Source organism: Amblyomma mixtum, chromosome 10, assembly GCF_055824585.1.
Source record: "Amblyomma mixtum isolate Tamu chromosome 10, ASM5582458v1, whole genome shotgun sequence".
Lineage (NCBI taxonomy): Eukaryota > Metazoa > Arthropoda > Arachnida > Ixodida > Ixodidae > Amblyomma > Amblyomma mixtum.
The window spans coordinates 63654854-63665695 of record NC_143021.1 but is presented as its reverse complement, the minus strand read 5'-3'; the positions used below and the strand labels follow the sequence as shown (position 1 = coordinate 63665695).

The 10842-nt window shown below is 47.8% G+C and overlaps 1 pseudogene; it reads right to left on the bottom strand.

Annotated features, from left to right (window-relative positions):
• Positions 1 to 541: 541 nt before the first annotated feature.
• On the bottom strand, positions 542 to 1747 carry LOC149325949 (protein SGT1 homolog; annotated as a pseudogene).
• Positions 1748 to 10842: the final 9095 nt, after the last annotated feature.

Here is a 10842-nt window from a genome sequence, read left to right as displayed (position 1 = left end):
AGAACTGAGCCAACGCTTGGAAGAAATCCGTCCCCAAGCCCACAACTCACTTGCGTTCCTTCCCCAAACAATACGATTGCTCAAGGTGACTTTTCGTCGCGGTTGCAAAGAACGCTTTAAATTGCACGCCCTGACAGTCGGAAGGACTCGGAAAAGAAACTGGTTGACACACTGCCTTCTGCCGCAAAGTCCCTCTTCTCTACACGCCAAACAGCTGGTAACGACTGGCAACAAGAGACGAAACGACCGCGTTCCCGGGTAACTGATTCGTTCCACTGTCAAACAATTTAAAATCTTTCTCATGAGGTGAAGTTCACTTGAGGCTTTTTTTTTCCTCGAGAGCAATTTTTTTATTAGCAGTTTGTGTTAAAAAGGCTTATTCACTGTGAAATGCTTTGAGCCAAAAACGATGCGCTTATATTACACTCAAACAAGGCAGTCAATGACAAAGCATGCTGCTTAATTTTTGCAACTGCTTCCTGAGAGCTTTGCACGAAACATAAACTGAAGCAAATATACCTAAGAACACCAGACAGTTTAGTCACTCCTTCCACTTGGGACACTTCCTCCCGTCCGGGAGCTTGGTGGGAGTGGTCTTGCTGGTGATCTCGTGCCAATTCGTGCTCAGCACAGTTCTCCTGGACCCGAAAAAAAGACCTCTTCTTGGCCCTCTTGACGTGGTCGGCTTAGATCTTCTGGAAAAGGGCATTCAGAGCAGCGTCGCTCTCTTGTTAGTCGCCCTCCGTCTCCTTGAAGATGGCAGCCGAGCCTTGAAAACTGCAGGCACGTTCTCAGTCACAGGAACAGGAAACGTGGGCCGGCTTAATGGAGACTCATCGTACTCCAAGCTGTTCCACCTAGCGCCTTCTTGACCTTCATTCCTACGTTGGTACAGTAGCACGTGTAAGCAGTCTGCTGTCCAACAACAGGATAAACAACTGGATGGGACAGCTCGCATTTGTCTCCAGAACGGAGTTCCGCACCAAACCAAACGGCAGTGCCACTGCGCTTCTGGAGTATTTTCATTATGATGCTGCTTTCCGCCTGGTATCACTCATGGCGAATTTTCGCAAGACCAGGAGGATGCGAAGGTGCAGCACGCCTGGCTTCCTCAAGAACATGTGGTCACCTTATCGTCAGCCGAAACATTTTTATCTGCAATCAGCCCCAGCCGGTCAAGTAAGGGTTCGATTCTGGAGTGTTGCCCTTGTCACGCTTTGTTTTGCATTTTAATGTAAAGTGTTTGTTATTCGCCTATTATTTGAATTGTTCTGCGTAAATTTTTGCTGCCTGCAGGCCTTTTTTTTTCTTTTTTTCGTTGTTTGCTACTAACAAAGCACTGTGCAATTGCATCCCCACTCCTGCCTTGGCCACCAAAAGGCGGCTGGCAGTACTGAAGAAATCAATAAATAAATAAATAAAAATTGATCTCGGCACTGCACCTTTCGATGAAATTATCGAACTCTTCGCTGCCACGTAGTTTTGATTCCTCTTCCAAGGGCAGTTAGAATGCTGCTTGCCTTTTCCGAAGCGGAGCTCTGCTGTTTCTGCGCCCATCCTTACAGGCCCCGTCCACACTTTCAATGGTATACCTTCCCCATTTCTAAGCATGGAATTCGCGTGCGACTTTTTCATGTAGATTGCACTTTTTGTGGATCTAACTGGACTGCTTGAGTACCGGTGTGTAGTTTTAATCTACGAACGAATTCCTCGCTCACCTCAGCAGGTCGGCGACTGTTTACGCCATTGTTTGAGGTCTTCGGAGGCTGTCGCAATTCAGGCTTGAGAGCCCTCGTAAACAATTCGAACACGAAAAACCCTCTCCACAAATGCAGCCACCTTCCAGCACGCACGGGCGGCAAGCTCTAGAGTTATTTATTACCTTGTGCAGTGCGCACAGAATTTATTTATCTTTATTGTCAAGCGGTCTGGCTGTTCTATCTTGCCATCTAATATTTTAGCGAAATCCCAGGCACCCCGCCGCGGTGGCTCAGTGGTTACGGCGCTCGTCTGCTGACCCGAAAGACGCGGGTTCGATCCCGGCCGCGGCGGCTGAATTTCGATGAAGGCGAAATTCCAGAGGCCCGTGCACTCTGCGATGTCAGTGCACGTTAAAGAACCCCAGGTGGTCGAAATTTACGGAGCCCTTCACTACGGCGTCCCTCATAGCCTAAGTTGCTTTGGGACGTTAAACTCCAATAAACGAAACCAAACGAAATCTCAGGCACTAATAAAAAGAAATGGTCGTCAGACAAATATGACATTCCAATTGAGCACCCGTATGCTGTTGGTCAGCATAGCCTAGTAGCTTTGGCCGTGTGTAACAAACAGCACTGTTGGTGGGCAATGTGCCCGCAGCATTTGAAATGCAGGCCCGAAGTTCTTGATAGCTGGTAAAGAAATATTTTCAACTCTAAATTGAGAATGCAAATTAAAAGAAACACGAGCTGTGAATTGAACTAGAATATTATGCACGCATACTATATAGAACATACGCCTATGCTCAGCCTCCCAGAGAGTTGGCTTCCGCGAAGTACGGGCGCCGCTCAAGCGCTATGACTGGCAGCCTCACAGGTCAACGCGTCGACGCTGCCGCAGCTGATGGATGAAATTTGCTGTTTACGTCAGTGTCGTGTCGACCTTATGGGAACTCTAGCAGGGAATATTAGCGTACTGCAACCGCGTTTGATGCTTTGCCGAAACACATTTGGCGTTAACTTGAGTTGCAACGTTAATATATAGACAATAACTTTCGCTACGAAAGTGTTTCGTAATCAGCCTGCGATAAAACAATGGCTTCCTTCGAGAAATTGGTTGACGAACAGACTGACCTTACTGCCGCGTGTACCGAACGCGCTGTACAGGTACCTGAGGATTGAACGAACGGGATTGAACTCCTCAGGCAGTGGCGCCGGAAGACACGCCAGAGCGCAGTGTAGAGAGGAGGTTCATCCTGCAAATCTCCATTAGCGAACTTCGAACCGACACACGCACGCACAAATGAAAGTCGGGAGATGCGTGACCATGGAAAGGCGCGCTTGTCAGGTCCCACATTTATTCCTGGGTGCTCCAAGGAGCTTCGCTTTCTCGAGAGCCGAACACCTGTGCGCCCCCTGGGAAATACCCACCGGCAGGCGGCGCACCACCTAAGCGATGTTCCCCTCCGGGTCGTCTGAGGACAGGCGACGCTTATTGCGTTTCCTCTGCGTCCAACCGCTTTTTGCCTCGGTCGCTGGCGCCTCTCTTCGCCGCGTGTGCGTGAGTGTGTGCGCGCTTCTCAGCTCGCTGGCGGCAGCCCATTCCCGCCCTTCCAGTGTTTTCGACTCGTGCGTGCAATGCCCACCATTTCGTTTATTCATCGTTCGCTCCGTCTTTGTCGCAGTTTGCTCCACTCACGTTCACACGATTGCAAATTTGTTTCCCCTTTTTTCTTGCAATCGACTCCATTTTTATTTTGCTTTCTTTCTTTGTGTCTTCTTATTGTACGGCACCTTCTGCCGCTCCCTTATCTTTTCCTTGCTGTCGTTCAGGATCTTGTCTGCTTCTGGGAGGCTCGTTATATAGGGGCTTGCAATCTTCGCTTCGTTAGGCCTGCCGTTGCTCTTGTCCTTGTCAGTGTGGGGTTCGTTATTCTTGCCCATGTCACGTGGAGTTCTGCTTCGCTGGCGCCTCGAGCGCAGTGTCAACAGTTACCGGCTGACATTTCCGGGGGTCCCTCAGGACCATGTAGTACAACCGCTGAACACTGCAGGGAAGCAACGTTGCCAAAAGATAAAGCCTGCTTCAAGCATTTAGCGAACAGAGCAACTGCTCTCACCACACCCCTTCCCAGTGAAGTGCAATGTCTACCACCAAATGCTGGCAGTTAGGAGAAATAGCAACCGCAGCTGGTAGAGGAGTGATGTCAGAGGCTCCTTCCAGCAATGGCAGTCAACTATCGGAGGTGGAGCAGCTATATCTCTCAGTAAGTAAGGCCTTGCAGCAATGCCGATTATCATTGGCGCGCGCCGGAGGATTGGTACATCTCTTATTGCGCATGTTGTTTCTGAGCTTCTCATTTTACTTTTATCGTTGTACTGCACTACGGTAAATCAGACGCACAGATTTCACCCCGACAACTAGCTTTTTTTGTATTCATTTATTCACGTCACCTGAAGGCTCTTTTCTGACATTACACAGAGGGTAAGAGGTAGAAGGCGACAACACGTAGAAGTCAATAGATGGACTTTAAACATGAGAGTGTGAACACAAAACCACAAATAAAAGGACTGCATCAAGTGAAATAGTATTCACTGTAACATTAAAAATACAATATAAACTGTACGCGCAAATGCATTTTGGTTATAGGAACTGATCTGAAAAGCGCACTCTAATTTTTGAACAAACGCATCAAGGTTTATCGCTGCAGCAATGTCTTCTGGTCGCTTATTGTCATAACGGATGGGGAGGAATGATGACGAACGACTCAGGAGGTTGGTACGTGAAGACATGCATCGGATTTCAAAGGTCTGATGTAAGTGCAAAAAGATACAGTGAGCGGGGCTGTAGCAATTAAGGGATGGCTGAGGTTGACTATCGAAGTGAGATAGCAGTGCTCATAACCTTCTCATTCAAGTGATGATAGGTTCAGTGACCCTTTGATAGCGTTTATACTATCAATGCAGTAATCAATGAAACGCTATTAAAGCACTGCTATCAAATACAATTATGAGAGCACTTATGGCACCGTAATCACTTAACAGGTGGTGATTTGCGGACAAGATATGCGGAGCAGCCTCGCCGAAACCTGATACACTTACTCGAGAACAACGGTAGTCGCGAGTTATTTCAAGGTAATTTCCCTTCCTACCGCTGTCTCGCGCATTTGTTGGTAGCTTCCATCACTGGCTGGTGGCAGCCGCCTCGATGTATAGGAATGTACAGGTGCCCGCAAAAGTTTTCGGTACATTAAATTTACAACAAAACATAATTTCTGAGCAGTTTAAGCATGCATCCACAAACTGACGGATGGACTCCGTTCTTTCCTCCTCGAATAGCACGACACACTTCTTAATGACTGCCTGTTCCTCTATGAAGCGAGAAAATTCAAACATTTTGTGATTTCGCCGTTCAGAAAGCTTTTGTGGGCACCTGTACCTAGACCCGGTGAGCAGAACAGTTCTACGGTTATTGAAAAGAGAAATATAAAACAAGCAGAGAGCAAACGAGCAGGGTACTAGACTGTCCCAGAGACAAGGCGCTGCACACCCGCGAACGGTGCTTGCGGTTACGAGCTTATAATGCACATTCTTCTGCCTGCCGCAAACATTGCCTACACGAGGTGCGCAAAACGACGCTCTTCCTCAACATGCGTTTAGAGATACCCTAAGGCCGGTGCCTAGAACTGATGCGTTCGAGACGCATCATGCTTACAGTCTCCGAACCGTTTTCTAAGCATTTCAATACATCTTTACAATACAATACATCTTTATTTTCCAGAAAACAACTGGATGGTCTCTTGGGCTAAAAGCTACACAAAAGCTTGACGAGGCCCAATGAAGATACCAGCACCACACCGGGAAACGCTTTCACGATACTCGGAGCCCTTGGGGATCAATTTCAACGCCTCCCGGATGCCATTCCGATGCGCAGACCTGTAGGCCATTGCCGCGGTTACTCGCTTTATCGCAGCAGATGGATTTCAGGTTTCGACGGCCGAAAAAAAGAGGGACCCTTCAAACAAACGGTTTGGGGTAACACTCCTTTCAGAAGCATCTCAATAATGCGAAAGCCTCGCACCGCGCCGGAGGAAAGCCAGTATCCACACGAAAACCGGTGGATATACGGTGCACTAGGTATTTCACGCGGCACCTCACCAATGCGAGGTTGTTTCGCTAACCAAAATGCCACTATAGTGAGCTTCTTTTTTTTATAAAAAAAAACGTCCACAATTAGGCTTAACGAATTGGGCTTTACACAGTTGGGCTTTACTAAGCCATCGAGGAAATTAAGTCTGCCGACTTAAGTTCCTCAATGCAAGAGTTAATGACCGAACTCTCCAAGACATTTTAATCAAGTATTTTACCCCTGAGAAAGCCGCGCGCCACTTGTACCCATTAGACACCAGTGGATGCCAGGCCACTGGAGATCAAACACCACACGTCCCGCATGCCAAGCGCATGTTCAGAACAACTAGGCCATCGCTGCAGCTCGTTTTTCGCGAAAAAATGGCCGCAATTGTTCTTTACCCCACAAAACGGCTTTGTGTTATTCAATTGCAGAGTGAGTAACAGACCCGTCGATGCGGCGGTTTTGCCCGAGACATTTTTACAAGCATTTCGCCACTTAGGAAGCTGAGCGCCAGGCGGGGGAAAGCATTTAGCCTTTACAGAAGCAGTGGGCAGCCCGCTTTTTTAGGCATCGCACTCCGCACCTCCTGCATGGGAGACGGGTGTTCAAAACACTGGGCCACCACTGCGGACAGGATATTAAAAAAAGAAAACGTCGCGTTTTAGCTTTATCGCAGTAAGCTGATTCCTTCTGCTGGACGGCTGAATCACCGCTTCATCGGAGCTATGGTTTGGTCCAAGAACTTTTTCGAAATATTTCAGCCACGAGAAAGCCGAAGGCCAAGCCGGGAGAAAGCTTGTATCAGTCGAAAAACAGACGGGCACCCGGTGGAGGCCGATCCTCAACACCGCACCTCCTGCATGTGAGGCCGATGTTCAAACCGGCAGGCCTCCGCCGCGGTCCCTATATATTGTCACGTAGTGGTGACTGCAGTCCGCATAGCAGGAATACAGCGAAAATGGATTCTAAACACAACTCTTTATTTTGGCTGCTTTGCGCCCGCAATGGAATGGATCAGTCGGAAGAGGCGCAGCAACAAGCGTGCTCGGCAGTCGTCGAACAGAATGTCCGCCGCTCTCGGCTGTGCTCAGTTTAAAGCTGATAGCGAACTTTCGAGATAAAGCGTGGAAAGTTAATAGAATATTCTGGAACAATGTTGAATAAGCTCCGCCCGGATGCGATCAATCGAGATAAATCTGGGCATGTCTTGCATCCCAAACAAAACGATAAAGCGGCGTGCCGGCAACATTGAAAAATGAACAAACAAACGCTACAAAGATTCGCGCCAGTATTTTTGTAGCGAAATCTGTACTTGTAGAAGCCATTTAGGAGGTACTACGGCAGCCGTGACGTGTAGCAAAGCCTTACGCTTAACGCTATTGAGGTTGGGTGTGCGCCGTGAAGCGAAAAACTTACTGAGCCGCTCCTTTCCCCAAAACTGACTGTCGGCTCGTTTCGACCATTCACTCTCTCTCGTCGAATGGAAAGAGTGAAAAGAGTGGAAACAGTCTTCCATCGAAACGCTGCCGCCGCGGGTGCTCCAGCTCAGTAGCCGAGCGCTCTACCCACTCAGCCGCCGCGCTGGGCGGAGTGCAATGGTACTACGTTGGGAAACTACTGAACACCATCATTTGCATGTGCCATCGAAAGAGTGGAGGGCTTTTAAAGCCTCAAGCCTTTCCTCTAGGAACTGCTACATGCGCGAGCTGCTCTTTAAATGAGTTTCAAAAAAATGTTGTTTGCCGTTTATTCCGAGTATTCATTGATGTTATCTCCGAAGTCACGTTTGCCAACTAGTCATAAGTTTAGTTGCACTTCTAATAGCGACACTGCGAAATCGGATACCCGGAGAACAACTTATGTGATTACACTGCTGAGAACGCCAGTCGGCGTCAGCCATGGAGCCTTCAAAAGACGCAGAACAGTGCTGTGAGGAAAAGGATAAAGGCGGGAGAGAAAGAAGGAATGGAGAAAGAACTGCCTTTGTGGAGGGCTCTGCTGGAGACTTGACAAGCCAAGCCGCGGCACCTCTTTCTCTCTTTCTTCTTTGACTCCCACCGTCCTGCCTGCCTCCCCACTTCGCCGCACTGTTCTGCGTTTTTCCTTTCCTCGCTGTCCTTATCACACGCTTGGTGTGACGCCAGTTAAAGTGTACACCAAGATATGAGACTGCGTCTTTGCCTTGCTCAAGAGAGGCACCTGCGGAGTTCAATGCCGCGTTGATGAGGTGCGAACAAGCGTCCACGACGGATGTTCATGAAAAGTGTGACCCGTAGGATGCTCGTAGATTCATCATGAGACGAAAGTGGATATTCTTTATTCTGGCCGGAATGTACAAACTATGCTGACATCCAATCTCAACGTGCAAGACCGCAACGCTGGCGGTGGTGCTGGCTCATAAAGCGGCGAAGCCCAGTGGAACAAGGACGCAAAGCAAAGTAGTTCAACGTGCGACTTTCGTTGTGCTACAGCAATGTTCTCGCGAGGTGATCTTGGGCATGGATTTCATTAATGAGCATCAGGCGATCATCTACCTGCGAGACAAGTTGATCACGTTTCGAAGGACGAGGCCATCCCTTCGTTGACAACCACAGAGCAGCATGTTGCCTTGAGTGTCCTGGATGAACGAGTGAGCGTCCCACCCCGATCAAGCGAGCTTCCATGTTCTTGGCCACGAATGCCAAGAACATCGAAGCTCTCATCGAGGGGAACACGGAGTTGCTTCTAGAGCCAGAAATCGGCATCGCAAGAGGCATTGCTCTATTCAGCAATGGACAGGTTGAAGTGCTGCAGACGAGCTTCAGCGAAGAATATTGGCATATTAACAAAGGAACGAGGATTGCTTTCTTCGACGAACTATCCGAAATTTCCCACGCCTTCGCCCTCTACGAGCGGGTCCAAGAAGATTCACCTAAGGCAGTTAACAAGTACGTCTTCGACATGCACCCTCGGAAAAAAATAAGACCGGTCCTGTTGTCTTCATCTTTCTTTGTCCCTCGTCTCAGCGCTGTTTTTTCCAAGCAGTATGTACCAACTAGCTCAACTCTGCCTTTTATTGAAAAACAAAGAAGACCAGATCAGAAATCTACTTCGAAGCTACAGCGAGTGTTTCTCGTCATCGCGGAAAGTCCGACAAACGCCGATTGCCAAGCGTCGCACTGGAACCAACCAGCACGCCGGACTTCTCCGCCAAAGCCCCTACCGTGTGTCATTAAAACGGATGCTTGGGCGAGTTCGTATGACATTTTCTTGAAGAACAGCGCGAACTTGGACGAGGAATGAAGGAAGACAAATAGACGGCCGCTGACTTGTAACTCAAATTTTTATTGCTTGGACCGTGAAAATAAATAGGTGGTCACCAAACAACAAAAGAAACAACCTGCACATTCAATCATGATACTCAAGGAGCCATTCGCTATGTCATTTGCATGTCGTTAAAAAGAGCAATTCTTTAGATGAAATTGGTACGTGGGGTGGAGTGGGGTGATCAGATAGAGATGTGGGCCAGCCGTATGCGTTAGCGCTGACAACCGTGAGCAAACTCTCGCGATCAGTCATTAACTGCCACCTACCAGGGTGGCAGGGTGGGTGGGGACTTTAACGTAGAAATAAATACAAACAAACAGGAATTCCTTATCGCTCATGTGGGAGAACATCCCGTTCCTCTCGCTCGTAAGCCTCCCACGCCTGTGACAACCTCGCGGAATACTTGCATAGACCTCTTTTTTGAGAATCAGGCATTGATGCAGAAAGTGGAGCATATATTTATCTATTTCTCCGACTACAAAACTTCTCTGATGACAGTCAAGAACTGTTAGCGGAGTGTTTCTTCAGGAATGAATATGTGTGAAAAATAACAAGTTGTGTGTAATTGAACACACATGTCTTGCTCTGATACTTTGCCTCAATCTATCGAAAAGCTGAAACAGCTGATGTGCTGCGCTCCAATTTCGCATTAGGAAGTAACGTAATCGTCGGCAATTTTTTCTTGTTAATGGAATCAGCCGGCTTTTTCTTGTCGTTCACACTTCGAAGAATGGATTCTGATATAGATATAAGCAGATGTTTGGGATAACCAGCCATGAAGAGATGATGCGCATGGTGGTTGAAGCTGTCTTTGTAATGAGCGTATGCAAGATTTGCTTAGTGCATTAGTGAAGCACGACTTCGCTACAGAACGTTGTACCAGTTTGGAATGACACGAAGAAAAGAAAGCAGTAATTTTTTCCCGCGCGGTTCAAGCGACCAGCAAGTATGGTTCTTCTTAAAACTGAGTTCCAGGTCCAGAAATCTGATGGCCTGATTTTTAGGCAATTCAATAGTTAATTTAAGAGGAAAACAGCTCTGAACAAAAATACCTTGGATTTGTGGGAAGACAGCATTAAAATCACGAACATCAACGTCTAGCATGACAAAAAATCGTATACATATCGGAAGCGTTCTACAACCTTGGAAGCTCTCAAATGTTCTTTGAGCCCTCTGTTCTTTTTTGCTAAGTATAGGTCACTGAGCACTGGCGGTATACAAGAGCCACTGCAAACGCCCTGGCTTTGCAAGAAAATCTTGTGATTTAAGGTGGTGAAAGTAGATTCTAAATAGAGTTTTAGTACCTCTAATAAGCCTCGAACAGAGCTACCGGCCTCATTTTGGAACGCAACTATGCCGTGCTTGTCAACACAATCCTTAATACATAAAAAGAGTTCGTTATGTGGCAATGAATAATACAAATCCTTTACATCAAAAGCGCAGGCTAAGAGGCCTTTGTTCAGGCTTGTTGTTAAGACCAAGAGGCCTCTACAATAAGCCATCCAGGACCAAGTGGAACAAATGCTTCGGGACGACGTCATCCAGCCATAAAAGAGTCCCTGGGCAGCATCGGTTGCGCTAGCCAGGAAGAAAGACGGCGTACTTCGATTCTGCGCCGATTATCGCCGCTTGAACGGCATACTGAAAAAGGACGTCTACCCCCTTCCGGCATCGATAACACACTGGACCGGCTCTTCCACGCCAAAT